Source organism: Phaenicophaeus curvirostris, chromosome 9 (assembly GCF_032191515.1).
Source record: "Phaenicophaeus curvirostris isolate KB17595 chromosome 9, BPBGC_Pcur_1.0, whole genome shotgun sequence".
NCBI lineage: Eukaryota > Metazoa > Chordata > Aves > Cuculiformes > Cuculidae > Phaenicophaeus > Phaenicophaeus curvirostris.
Window position 1 is genome coordinate 33,631,074 of NC_091400.1, and position 12,384 is coordinate 33,643,457.

Sequence of the window (12,384 nt, forward strand, 5' to 3'; positions counted from 1 at the left end):
AACATTGTCTTGCAAATAATCACAAATGGGAGCATGTGGAAACTGTGGCTATCTCAAAAACATTTTACCTAGAGAAAGTAAAAAAATTCATCCCATAAATTGAACCAAGGTATATGCCCAACAAACACACCAACAACTGTCTAGAGCTTCCCGCAGAAAGGGCTCACCTGGATGTCCCTGCCTGCCTGGAGCCACCTTCCCTTATTTCCCGGTGGAGAAGAAACCAAACTAGAATTCATTGCCCCACGAGGAATGGCTTCTGTGGGATGCTTCTTCCCATTGCACAAGAAGACCACAGCTCCTGCAGAAGCACTGCTTTCTGGAGGGCAGAGCTGCAGATCCCTGTCTTCAAAGGGCCTCAGAGACAGCAGAGAAGCCTTTGGCTTTGAAATGGAAACAAAACCCAAAAAGGTAAGCAAGCAACCCATGGTGCGTGAGGGGGCAATTAAGTTTCTGTGATGCTTCAAGCAACCTGACATGATTTGGGCCTAAAGCTTAGGCTAAAAGAAGTAACAACCCAGCTAGTTTCATAAATAACTTATCCTATTAAACAGGGAACACGGTTAAAAGGAACAAAAAAAGACTTTCAGTGCTTTTCCACAAAGAGTAAAACCATCAAACTTATTACATTCTGGGGAGGACACAACTTCAAATCTACACAATTTTGAAAAATTGTACATTTAAATGTTATCTATAAAGCACCAATAGCAACAACAAAATGTATAATCACATTATGGCTCACTGGAAAAATCCCTGCAGACAAAAGACAGCAAGACAGGACCTGAAGTATGAGAGATGGGAGAGTTCACGGCATGGGTTGCCAGTCCCAGTGCAAGTGTAAGGCATGGAGAGAAGCAGCAAATGAGCTACACACCAGAAACAAAGAAAATTGTGACCTTGAGCTGAGAACACATTCAGAATAGATCTATAAAGATGCCTACCTCCTATTTATATAGTGGATAAATACCTGTGCAGCTATTCAGGAAGCCATGCATAAAAATTCTGCACCAAGCTCCTGAGAAAAACCCATGTCAGAGATTTCTCTGCTCCCATCTCCGTATCAATCACTGCAAAGCAGTACTAAATACCTCTTTTCCTCCTCATACATAACACTGCAAGTCCTAAATGCCATGCATTTTCTCAAATTATCAGCATTTGCTGGGCCTGGCTTTACCTGCCCAGACAGCAATGACGGAAGAAAAAAAAAAAAAAGAGTTAAAATCGTATAAAGATTATTCAAAGGCTGGAAATGTCTCACAGTCCTGGTTGTTACAGGGTGATTGTCTTGCATCTTTCTTCTAGCAGAAAAGCAGCACAGGAATAACTAGAGATCTAAAGTGGCAGCAAGACTCACCAAGAAAGGTGTTTGGTGGAAAAGCAAAAAAGACCAAGGGCCAAGGCATGACCTGCTAAGCAAAACCAATAGCATTCTCTGTGTGAATTGGCTTGAACTGAATTGGTTTTGCCAGCTTTGTAAATCAAATTTAGGCTTGTAGGAGACTCCAGAGAATGCTGGTGATTTAGGGTTAGAAACAAGCCTTGTACTCCATACTGGCTTTGCGGGGGTCTCAGAGAGAAAACAACAGTAGCAAGAACTTACATAATATTGCAGCATATGCCTGTGCATCCTCTTTGCTGGGATGGATTGAAGGGGATTCCCACAGATCCTGGAACGGCAGGCTGGCCACACTGCTGGTCTTTCAAACAGGAGGGAGATGCACTCTCTTCTTTCCACCTGGCAGACGACCAACTCTATGGGTGTTCCCACAAAGAGAAGCAAGAAGAAGAAAGAGTTAACATTAACCTTGTCCTCTGATGTCAATATATCAAGAGATTGTTATTATCCTCCTTAAATAATTAACATCATGAGTTTTGAGAAAGCACCATATCCACCATAGCACATCTACCTTTCAGTTACAGTACTGTGCCACATCTACTCCTTTAGTGTTTGAGGAGCATCGATAGGTGACAGATAAAAAAAAAAAAACCACAAAACAAAAAACAAAACAGCCAAAAGGCAATTTGCAAGAGCAGAAACAGTTCTGGGAGAGCTGCCTCGGGAAAGCAACCTAACCAAACACCCAAGGTACTACCTGTCTCTTGCTGTGCTTCAGCACAGACTTCCCAAGAGCTTGGTTCCCCCGTGGCTGTGTTCAGCAGAGGTGTAGATGTCTGCCATAGAAATCTTCACTTGCAAACTCCCGTAGCTCTCCCAGGGCCACACAATCCAAGTAAGCACACACTGTTCAGAAGAAACAATTAAAACCAGTAGGAGCGGAGGGAAAGGTTCAATTCCATCCAGTGTTCAACTTCTCCATCCCAAGGCACTTTTGTGGGGTATTTTTTTTTGGATCGGTAACTTTTGCCTACAAGCAATGATAAAACTACTGATTAAAATTTAAAGGGGGACTATCTTTGAACCAGAGGAGAGAAACAGCAGGGAAGGGATGCATTATTTAAAGGAGGGTTCGTGTTTTCCACCCCAGCAGCCACCATGAGATTGCCAGGTAAAGCACTATACTGCAAAGTCAAGATACAAGTGCCCCAAGAAGAACATTACATAGTAATGTATGCTTAAATAATCCGTTTATTACATCTTCTGATTGTAATTTTAACAAGGCACAAGTTTTACAGCTAATATTTTGGAGAACTGCAACATTTTTTTATGGCATGCCAAGAATTCACGGGAGAATGAGTCTCACCTAAGTTTACTTCTTCCATCAGAGGACTAAATAGATTTTTCACATAAAATTACCTATCACATGGTGCCTATAAAAAGATGCAGCTGTAAACACCCCGGTTTCAACTCCACAGTGGAAAACTAATATCACAAGGAGCAAAAAAGTTCCTATAGCAAAATGGCTAACTTAACTGGGTTTTAGAGCTGTCTAGGAAGCACTCCCTTCAATGCTGTGTTAGCATGTAGACTACAGCCCCCAGCCAGATGCTTGAGTGGGGTTGTGCTGTCAACAGGCAGAACACACTTCCAGGGAGGCACTATGTGTGTTTGCCTATCATTTAAAGCCAATGTTGATTGCTTCTTTTTTAATCAAAGAAGAATTAACCTTTGGGGGATAAAAGCCCAAACACATGCATGGACCATCTCCTGCAGATTTAACACAATAGTTTTCATTTGCAAGCAAATGAAAGTTGAACTTAAACGACAAATATTCATTTATCAGCATTAACCCAGCTTCCCCTCCCCTCTTTGCTCTCACAGGCATTTCTCTTGTTTGGCTTTATGTGGGCTCATGACTGTGTGTGTAAAGCCTTTTTATTCCTTACATTTTGAAAAAGGTTCCCCAGATTACCCCCTGAACTTCTTTGACCCACTAGTTGTCCTCTGTTGGCAGGATTGCCTGTTCTAGACAACATTATAAAAAAAAAAAAAAAAACCAACAGAATCAGGCTTTCCAAGAGCCTCCCATTCAGGGAAATCCATTATCATTAATGGCATGCCTCCCAGAATCTGTTCTTCCTTTCTTTTTCATTTAAAAATGTCAATGCATATTGTCAGAAAGAAATTGTTTTCCTTAATCATCCACAGCAGTGAAGTAGAAAGTACTTATCTTTGTGGTGCGGAAAAGTCACTTGCTTTATTCATACCACACTCAATTTTGAGAGGATGCTTTCCATGCTGGTTTTGCCCTGAAGAATAAAAGCTTACACACTCATCTTCAGTGTGAGTCTGTGTGAGCGATAAAGATCTTTCCACAGGGAAACTCAGGTTTCTTTGCTAGGGATGCCACAGAAGGAAAGGCAAAGGTATGAGGACACGTGTCAGAACTCTTAAGAAAAAGCCACCTAGAAAACTGGGTATCCTCTTACTTTAAGCTTGAGAACTAGGAAAATAACTGGGACATTGTTGTCTTCTCGATTTTCATCAAAGCCAGAAAGGCGAAGTGCAGAACATTGTTCTGCTCCATTATCGCTTCTGGAGAGTTGTTCCTCGGTGCAACAACTACGTGCAATCTTTTCAGTTTGGTAATTGTTGGTTTTTTCCCCCACAGCAATCACAAAGAGAAGCTGCTGAAAGCTGCAGGTAACAGACTTCTTAAAGAGCTGTTGACAACTCCCAGAAAACTTGAATATTTTGAATGCATTCTGCCCACATTTCCTATAATTTTTTGTGGTTCTCGGGTTCCCCAATTTAGCACACAAAGCTATTTGCATGAAAATAGCATCTTGAGAGCTTCTTACAGAAGACTTACAATACCTTTCTTTAGAAAAAACACCACATAATTGTAGAATTATGTGTTGAACATCTCAGGTAGCTGGGGTAAGAGGAGAACGAAGCACAAAACTGATTGCAAATATTTTTCTTTCATTTTAGATCCCATCAAGTTTTCATTCTCCAGCTGCCACTCACAATGGTGCTCCTAGATACATTAATCTAGTGCCATTATCATTCTCTAAAGGCAAGGAGCACTTTTATTAAAGCAAAGACAAAAGAATTTAATGGTTTGACTGTCTGTGTTTCTGTCACACAGGTAGAATTTCTTTTGACCTACAAGCAGAAAATTCTATATTGTTATATTCTTGGACTAAACCCATTCCCCTAAATAAAGATGAAACAACCCATCTGGTAAGCGCTGCTTTCCCAAAGTCCCAGAGAAATGGCTGCAGCCTATGATGCATCTGATGAATCAGGAAACTGTTAGCCAAGAGATGAAATCTGTTTCCAAATGAAAAGTTCGTTTGCGAATCCTCCATACAATGGACCCTACCAAGACTGTGATTTGCAGAGGGAAAGTGTTACACAGGCAAAGAGATGATCTTTTTGAGTAACCAGCAACCACCTCACTCAAGATTGCTGCACTTAAATCTCGCTAGGTGGTATCCAGGACAGTTGGCATTTCAGCAGGGTCCAGAGGAAAAAAAAAAAAAAAAAAGCAATGCAGTTACTGTATTTTATACTTCCTGGCATTTTGGAGAGTGTTTCAAGTGCAGCCTTGCAAAGAGATAGCTCCCAATGCTGGATGTTGGGATATGCAAGGACAGGTCTCAGCTTGCAGCCTGCCTAGGTTCCAGTGCCTGTGCAATGGCTTTGGACAACAGAAGCTCCCTGGGCCCTACTGGACTCAACACCTTCTCAAGTTACCCACAAATACAGGGAGCTGGAGCCAATGACTTGGTCCATCCAGTCCCATCTGCCTGCATCTAAAAGCAAGGACATCCTGAGCAAACCTCTGTCAGACAGATTATCATAGTGATGAATCATCCAGCTGCATCACTTCAAGAAGCAGAACCAAAGGAGAAACACCAACTACGTGCCCTAACCACAAACTCCAGAAAAGGCAACTTTGGTCATTTCCTCATACTTGGCTCTGTCACCACCATTGGGTGGGCAAACTGACTGCAGGTACTCGAGTGGTGTCAGAGCAGTTACAGGAGGTGAGAGGAGGGGACAGAGCACAATACAGCTTTCCTAGCTGCAATCTATCTACCTTTTATCACCCATGAAGCAGATGATCATGTTATTTCAATTGCCCATGAATCACAGAATCAGAATGTTGGATTTCCACAAGAACACCGAGAGAAAGGCAAACACAATATATACAGGGCTACATTATTAAAAATTCCAGAGAGACCCTGCAGTCTATTTGACATCTCAGGTCACAAGCACCTTCACACGATGCTCTGCTGAGGGTGAGAGCTTCATGCACTCCCACTTACCTGAACCTGGGTCTTGCAGACCAGACACCACTGAGGGCTGTATCAATTTGGGGTGTTTTGCAAATATTTTGCTTGCTGAAGTCTTGAACTGACTTTCACATTTCTGCTTCAAAGTTCCTAGTAAAGGAGATGCTTCTCCTTCAACTCCAACGGACAAATCACTGTGGCAATGCAAACCTTAATAATCTATTCTCTCACCCCATCAGATGTTTCCAGGAATTAACAGCATGCTTTGGAGACCCCATGGGAATGTGGCCTGCCGTAGGCTTGATTTGCAGAGATCCGAGCAAGAGGGAGATCTGTCACAAAGAACAATAATCAATATTATCTCTAAAGCAACTATTCCCCTTAAGATTATTAGAAAGTACTAAGAAAGTATCACTGCCGCCACCTTCTCTGGAGGACCACAGGAATTGTGTAAAGGAATCAAAGGAGAGAAAGAAAGTTCAAGAGGGAAGGGTAAATGGTATTTAGCCCAGAAATGGAATTGCAACAGGGCCAGAGTGTTCAAAATCCTTACAGGATTTTAAAATCTGGCCTTACTCTCCCTCGATCTTCTGCTGCACCCACACATGTAGCCCTGAACAAGACCCTGGAGTTTATTCTAAACGAATGCCAGAGGATTTACAGATAACTATGAGTGCTCAGATCCTCTGTTTCACACCTCACCCAATTAACACATACACCTTTGGCAACAGAGATAATTATTATGAGAGAACATCACATCAGCAGGAACCTGGAGTGAAAACGAAAAAAAAAAAATAGCAAATGACACAGCATCTCGATTTTAATTTGTGGACACACCAGCTTCAATTCAGCTTTTCTCACAAACATTGAAAAGCTCATGTCCTACAACGGCACATAGGAAAAATTTCTTTTCTGCATGAGCAAATGCCAAATGATCTTGATGGCTGGCAGTATTCTGCACGTCATCACAAATTCATTGAAAATTACAAGCTCACTGTAAAGTCAGACTATGTTTATCTCTTTGCCTTAAACATTTTGTTTGAGGAATACCCACTTGTGGCACCAGCTTGTCTGTGGTGCTGAGGTTCGGGGGGGGCAGTGCAGGAGCAGGCACAGCTCTCCCTCGCTGGGGTGAAGTCGGCCCCAGAGCTGGCTTCGGTGCAGGGAGGGGATGCAGCCGTTGCTGCTGCCCCAGCTGCCTCCCCACCTGCTGGCTTCTGGGGCTCCAAAAAAGACACAGGAGGATGGGGGGTCAGGCTGCCCATATAAAAGGACTCTCAGGGAACCAGGGGGGCAGCCTCACTCTTACCTCCATCCTCGCTCTCACTCACACACTTCGATCAGACCAGCCTGGACCACGTGTGCCCAAGATCATCTGCTGCCTTCCATGTGGTGATTTCTTTCCTTCTCTCTCTTTCTCTCCCATTACCTTATGGTGTGCGTGTTGGATCGGATCTGAGGGACCTGGGTTGTTTTCGGGGATTCATTTCTGCAACTTTGGGTGGTTGCATCCAATGTCTTTGTTGTGCGCCCCAGTATCTTGGTGTGTTCATGCTTGCTGGAGCCAGAAATAAATACTGCTGTTGATATTCACCCTGGGAGTGACCTTATTGGCCTCCAGATCGCCACACAGACAAAAGAATCCAATTTCCCCCCAGTCAGAGCCGGACATGAGCGTGTGGCTTATGGGTCTGGGTTATGACACTCACTTCCACACAACCCTTAAGTAGCTATTCTCATGCAAACATTTGTGTGTTTAAGTGAAAGAGAAACACAAGCAACAAGAACTGTACTGAAAGTTAAGAAAAAGAATCACAGCAAGTAGAAGAGCTCTCTCACGACAGAGCAGGGGATTTTTTTAACACTTCTGACTGTTATTGCAAAGGCAGGAAGAAAAGACAAATTAGAAAGATGAGAAGGTAGCAAAACACAAGGTCAGCAATAATGTGACTCCAAGGTATTATTGAATTCAGTCAAGGTTAATCAGAGAAGCCAAGTTTTTACCTTGGTGCTTTTGCCAGGTGCCTAAAAATGATGTAAGGATCCAGCCCAAGAAACATTAGATTCTCTTATTTCTGCCTCACAACGAAGTATTTGCAAGACCCTGGTTAATTAAACCAATAAACCACAAGTGAAAGCCTGGCCTTGTGCCACATTTTTACTAGCACGTTGTGCAGGGATGTTGCATTAACAGCTGTTATCCTATCGCAGGCGGATGGGGGAGATGAGAGCAGGGAGCAGAGGAGAAGGAGCAGTAGCAGAAAGAACAAGACAAACCAGCTGATTTTCAATTAACAGTTGAAATAAAAATGAAGTGCTTTTAGCGCTTGGCCTTCAAAGTGCCAATACTCTTAAATAACATAGATACCTGGCCATTCTATAGCCCTGTTAAATCAACTTCATTTGTTTTAAGCAAAGCTGAGAAGTACTTATTTAACAAGCACTTCTTCAAGCTTGAGTCAACACGCAGGGAGGAATCCTTTCAGGGCAAAGAAAAATGTCTCAGAGGGATGCTGAGAGAAGAAATTCCTCTTTGGGCTAGACATCACTCACCACCACAGCTTCTAGCCTGGCCAAGAGTGTGTGGAGATGGTCTGGATCATTTGCTTCTGCTCAGCTCACGGTACACATTATTTTGTCCCAGGAAGGTATGTTGATGCCCCCAGATGTTAAGCACCTGGTAAAGGGGTTAGGTTAGGACCACAGGTTCCTGGAGGGAGAAGCAGACACCTCAGAATGTGTTTCATTCATTCAGGACACCCTGAATATCCTTCTCAGTTACTTATTTCCCCCCAACTCTACTTGAAACCTTCCCATCGCTTTGTTTTTAAGTGAAATGGTTAACATAAATCAGAAGCAACATCCTCAGGATAGATGGTGCTGTGTATCTGTCCCCATGCAGGAACCAAGATGTGCAAAGAGTGGTAACAACAGTTTTGGTGCATAGGGAGCCTCCAAGCAGTCACCTAGCTTGCCTGGAAGTCGTAGCCTTTCCTTTCTTGGAAAAATCAAGGATTTTGCTTACGAAGTGGGTCTGAGGAGGGGCATGCATCCTACATCCACACTACTCAAAACAGTAACCTTCTCAGCATTCTTGCAGTTCTTGGCCACCCAGACTACCGCTCTCTCCCACCTCACACATCACAGGTCAGCTCTAACCTGTCCAGGTATTTTAAGGGCTGAGTGAAGCTCCTGGAGATCCTTTACCATGTTTTAAGTGCTCAGGGCTTCAAGTTTCATTAGCAATCTCTCTAACCTGTCATTTTCTTTCGCTTTAGTTTCTGTATCCTGCCCTCTGATCCATTTGCTGTCCTCCACTTACTCCAATCTCTGATCCCTCATCTTCGATACAACACACAACCCGTTTTTAGTTGGAGCCTCTCTCCTTCTGCCAAACAGCTCTCCAGCAACAGCTTTGTGTTTAAGCCAAATCCATTCAAAGGCCCCTCCATGCACTTAGCCTGAAACTCTTTTCCAACCACTTGCCAGTTCTCCATGTTCAATTAACTTCTCTTTGCATGTGACCAAGGCTCTCAGGCACTCAGTACAAAGTACCTCAGGACATTCAGAGTGATGTTTATGAGCCAATGTGCATTAACCTTTCTTCTGGGAAACGTGAATACAGAGAACAATGGTTATCCAAAAGGCCTAATAACCAGTTGAGAGTTTGAGGTGCTGCTAAGCCTCACAGAGCATTGAATTGCCTTCCTGGGATGGCTTGATGAGGGACACAATCACAGAAGAAGTCTTCAAAAGAGTGTCTTCATCACTCTTAAAGTACCAATAATCAGTAGCTAATTTTCTCTGTCCTATTAGAGACTGTTTGACTTCTTGAGAAATTAATACCTGTTCTTAAGGTTAGGCTGATACAAGCACCACTGATTTTTCAATGGCTCAACTTCAGAGCTGCTAGAACAGTAAAATTATCATCATTTAAAGGTATTGTTAGTTAAAGCACAAATTCCATTATTTAAAGTTAAAAAATAAGGCAAGAATAATGTTTGCAATACATGCAGAAGCACACCTCACTTCACATTCAAATACCAGCATTTTGGAAAACATCCCCAACTCACTGGTACTATCAATCCAGTCTAAAATAAGGGGTTAATCTGAAGACATGGGGAAGTAGCAACACCACACTGAGAACACAAATAGTTTAGTTCTCACCTGCCTCCATGCATCTAATTTTAAATCCTTCCTCTGTGCCTTGCATGCAGGGCACTCTGAAACGCAGCATTCAGATCATGGGTTTAAAGCATTTGTTGTCCAGTGCCACACGGTCCTCTCCCTAGCAATTCCTTCATGCTTATAAAAGCATTGGTGAAGGCATCAAGTGCTCAACTCCATTTCCCAAACCACAGCAGCCCCAAATGCCAGGATTACGCTGAAACAGCCACACCACCCATTTTCCATTTCACTGATGAGCTCCAAACCACATGAGGTCATGCAAAGGCACTTCCTCTTATCCCCCTGCCCCAGGCCCTTGTAGCACACTGGGAACATGCACATCCCCGAGAGGTGGACACAACCTACGCTTGCCCAGCTTGGGGCTGACCACATCCACTCGCTTTGAGGCTCAGATGAGAAGGGGGTGTCTCAGCCCATCCACCCCCACACCCCTCTATTTCAGAAGACACACATAGAAAAAGGGACAAGGCTGTGATTGTTATTCAAGGTATTGAAACAGGGAAGGATGGGGGAGCCTAGAAAATGTCACAGCCTTCTTGCGGACGTGACACAGACTGGCTTGTGGGCAAATTAACACAACTAGGAGAATTCGCTCAAGCTCATCAGGGTAATGAAATGTGATATCCACTGGAGAAAGCAGGGGTAGGAACACGCTCCACTTTGCTGTAGCAGCGATGCCCTTTAGACAAAAGACTCCCTGGTGAAATTCAAAATAACTCTGGCACGGAGTATATTCAAACAGGATCCGAGGACAGCAAAGCCATAACCACATAAATATAGATCCCTTCTGCTTATTTCTGTGCTGCATGGGGATGTGCCAACATGTGTTTGGGGAGGGGACACTAAGAAAACACTACCGCTCTTTTTTTCCTGCTTCCTGCTCTTCAATAATCCTGTTGTTCAAGGTCCAGATAAAAAGGTCTTGCCTCAAAAAACCTTGCTGACTAGAAGGACATGTACGTAAGCCACAGGGTCTTTAAGACTGACATACAGCGACCGCTGCACCATTCTGGGAGGCAAATCAACCTGGCAAACAACTCTTCCCACCTAGACTGCTTTTTTCCCTTGTAGATCAACCCAAACCTGCCAGCAGTCCTTTCATATGAAGACAGATAAATTCCAGCTCTTTTTAAACTCTCTTGTTCAAGACCAAGGGCTGTCAGGATGACTTGTGTCATCTGAAGACCATGCAAGGGAATCTTCCTTGTTAAAGCATGCAGTGACCCACCTGGCATGCCCTGACCAAGACTGCCAGTCCTTTCTCTTCAGAAATGCTTTTTGGTGGTGTGCCCAGCTTTCACCCCACTACACATCCCTCTTAACAGCTCTCAGCTCACCTGACTCTCTCCAGGCTTGCAGATGAAGCCCATTGCCTATTGATCTTTCTGCAAACCAACTTTTATTTTAGGGCCCTCTGCCTCGTATGTACCTCCACACCTTCTGTCTTTACAGACATCAGATTAATCATTGCATAAGCGGGGCTCCTGGAGAGCTCTTTTCGGAGGAACTTCAAGGAGGTCCTAGGAAAGTTTCTCCAAAATAGTAACTATTCTTGTCTTAACTTTGTTTAGGCATTGTACGTTCATTATTAAGTATACATACCTCCCATTGCGCCATGGATAATGCTACCTGAATGCTCCTCTTGTGTAGCTCTGAGTAAAAGGGAGACACACGTCCTAGGAAGAGGAAAAAAATAAAAACAAAAAAAAACCAAAAAAACCCACAGCTTTAACTTTACTTCTCACACCTTCCCTCACAGAGGAAATCCTGCATTAAGAAGTTGAATGAAGCATGACACATCCCACACTCCCAATATCAATTTGAAACCTGTACCCCTCCATTACAGAATCCCAAATTGCTGTGTTCAGGCAGGTCAAAATAAGGGGATCCATTAGTTAAATTATTTCTTTAGTGCTGTTTGGGCTTGAATTAATTTTAATAAGTCTATATCCAAAGATGTCAATACTTGTCCACCCAAGACTGCCTGTGACACTAGCTTCCTCTGACATGCTTGGACTCAAAACCATCTCCTGGACCTTGATAAAAGCAACATACAGATATTTGTTCTGTGTTTTTTAAGGACTTTAAAAAGGTTGTTGGAAAGATGTTGACCTTGCAAACAAAGTTTCTACACAGAGCAATTTATCTCCTACATGACATCTTAATTTGGATATGTGTTTTAAGAGTGTTTCTTCAGGCAGCAAGCAGCTAAGCTTTGGGAAGTTACATAAATCAGTACGTTTCCATTTGCATGTGCTAACAAGAAATGAATGCTTCTTTCCCTTCTAGTTAGCATTTGTGTGTGTCACAGTGCTGCTCCCCCTCCCCACCTTCTCCACTGTCTTCAGGATATGACCACAGAAATTGTCATATCGAATTACACTGATAACCCATCTAATTTAATGCCCTCTCTACAATAATAGTCCACACCAGCTGCTACAGAGGAACATTTAACATTCCTTATAATTGACAATGATGGAACAGCACCACCACGAGGGACAGACTTTCTTTGCGTTAGGGGACCCCCTCATTTCCTTAGGCATTGTCATGCAT

The 12,384-nt window shown here is 43.2% G+C and overlaps 1 long non-coding RNA gene across 3 annotated transcripts in view; it reads right to left on the bottom strand.

Moving 5' to 3' along the window:
* Positions 1 to 12,384, bottom strand: part of LOC138724023 (uncharacterized) — a 39,398-nt gene that overhangs the window by 10,193 nt on the left and 16,821 nt on the right. Inside the window, exon 1 of one of the 3 annotated variants that reach the window (XR_011337963.1) lies at positions 8,197 to 8,275. The exons of 1 other annotated variant lie outside the window; for it this stretch is intronic. This is a non-coding gene — a long non-coding RNA (uncharacterized lncRNA). Of the gene's footprint in view, positions 1 to 1,600; positions 1,827 to 8,196; positions 8,276 to 12,384 lie in introns of those variants that run through there. One more of the 3 variants, XR_011337964.1, reaches the window with a different exon arrangement.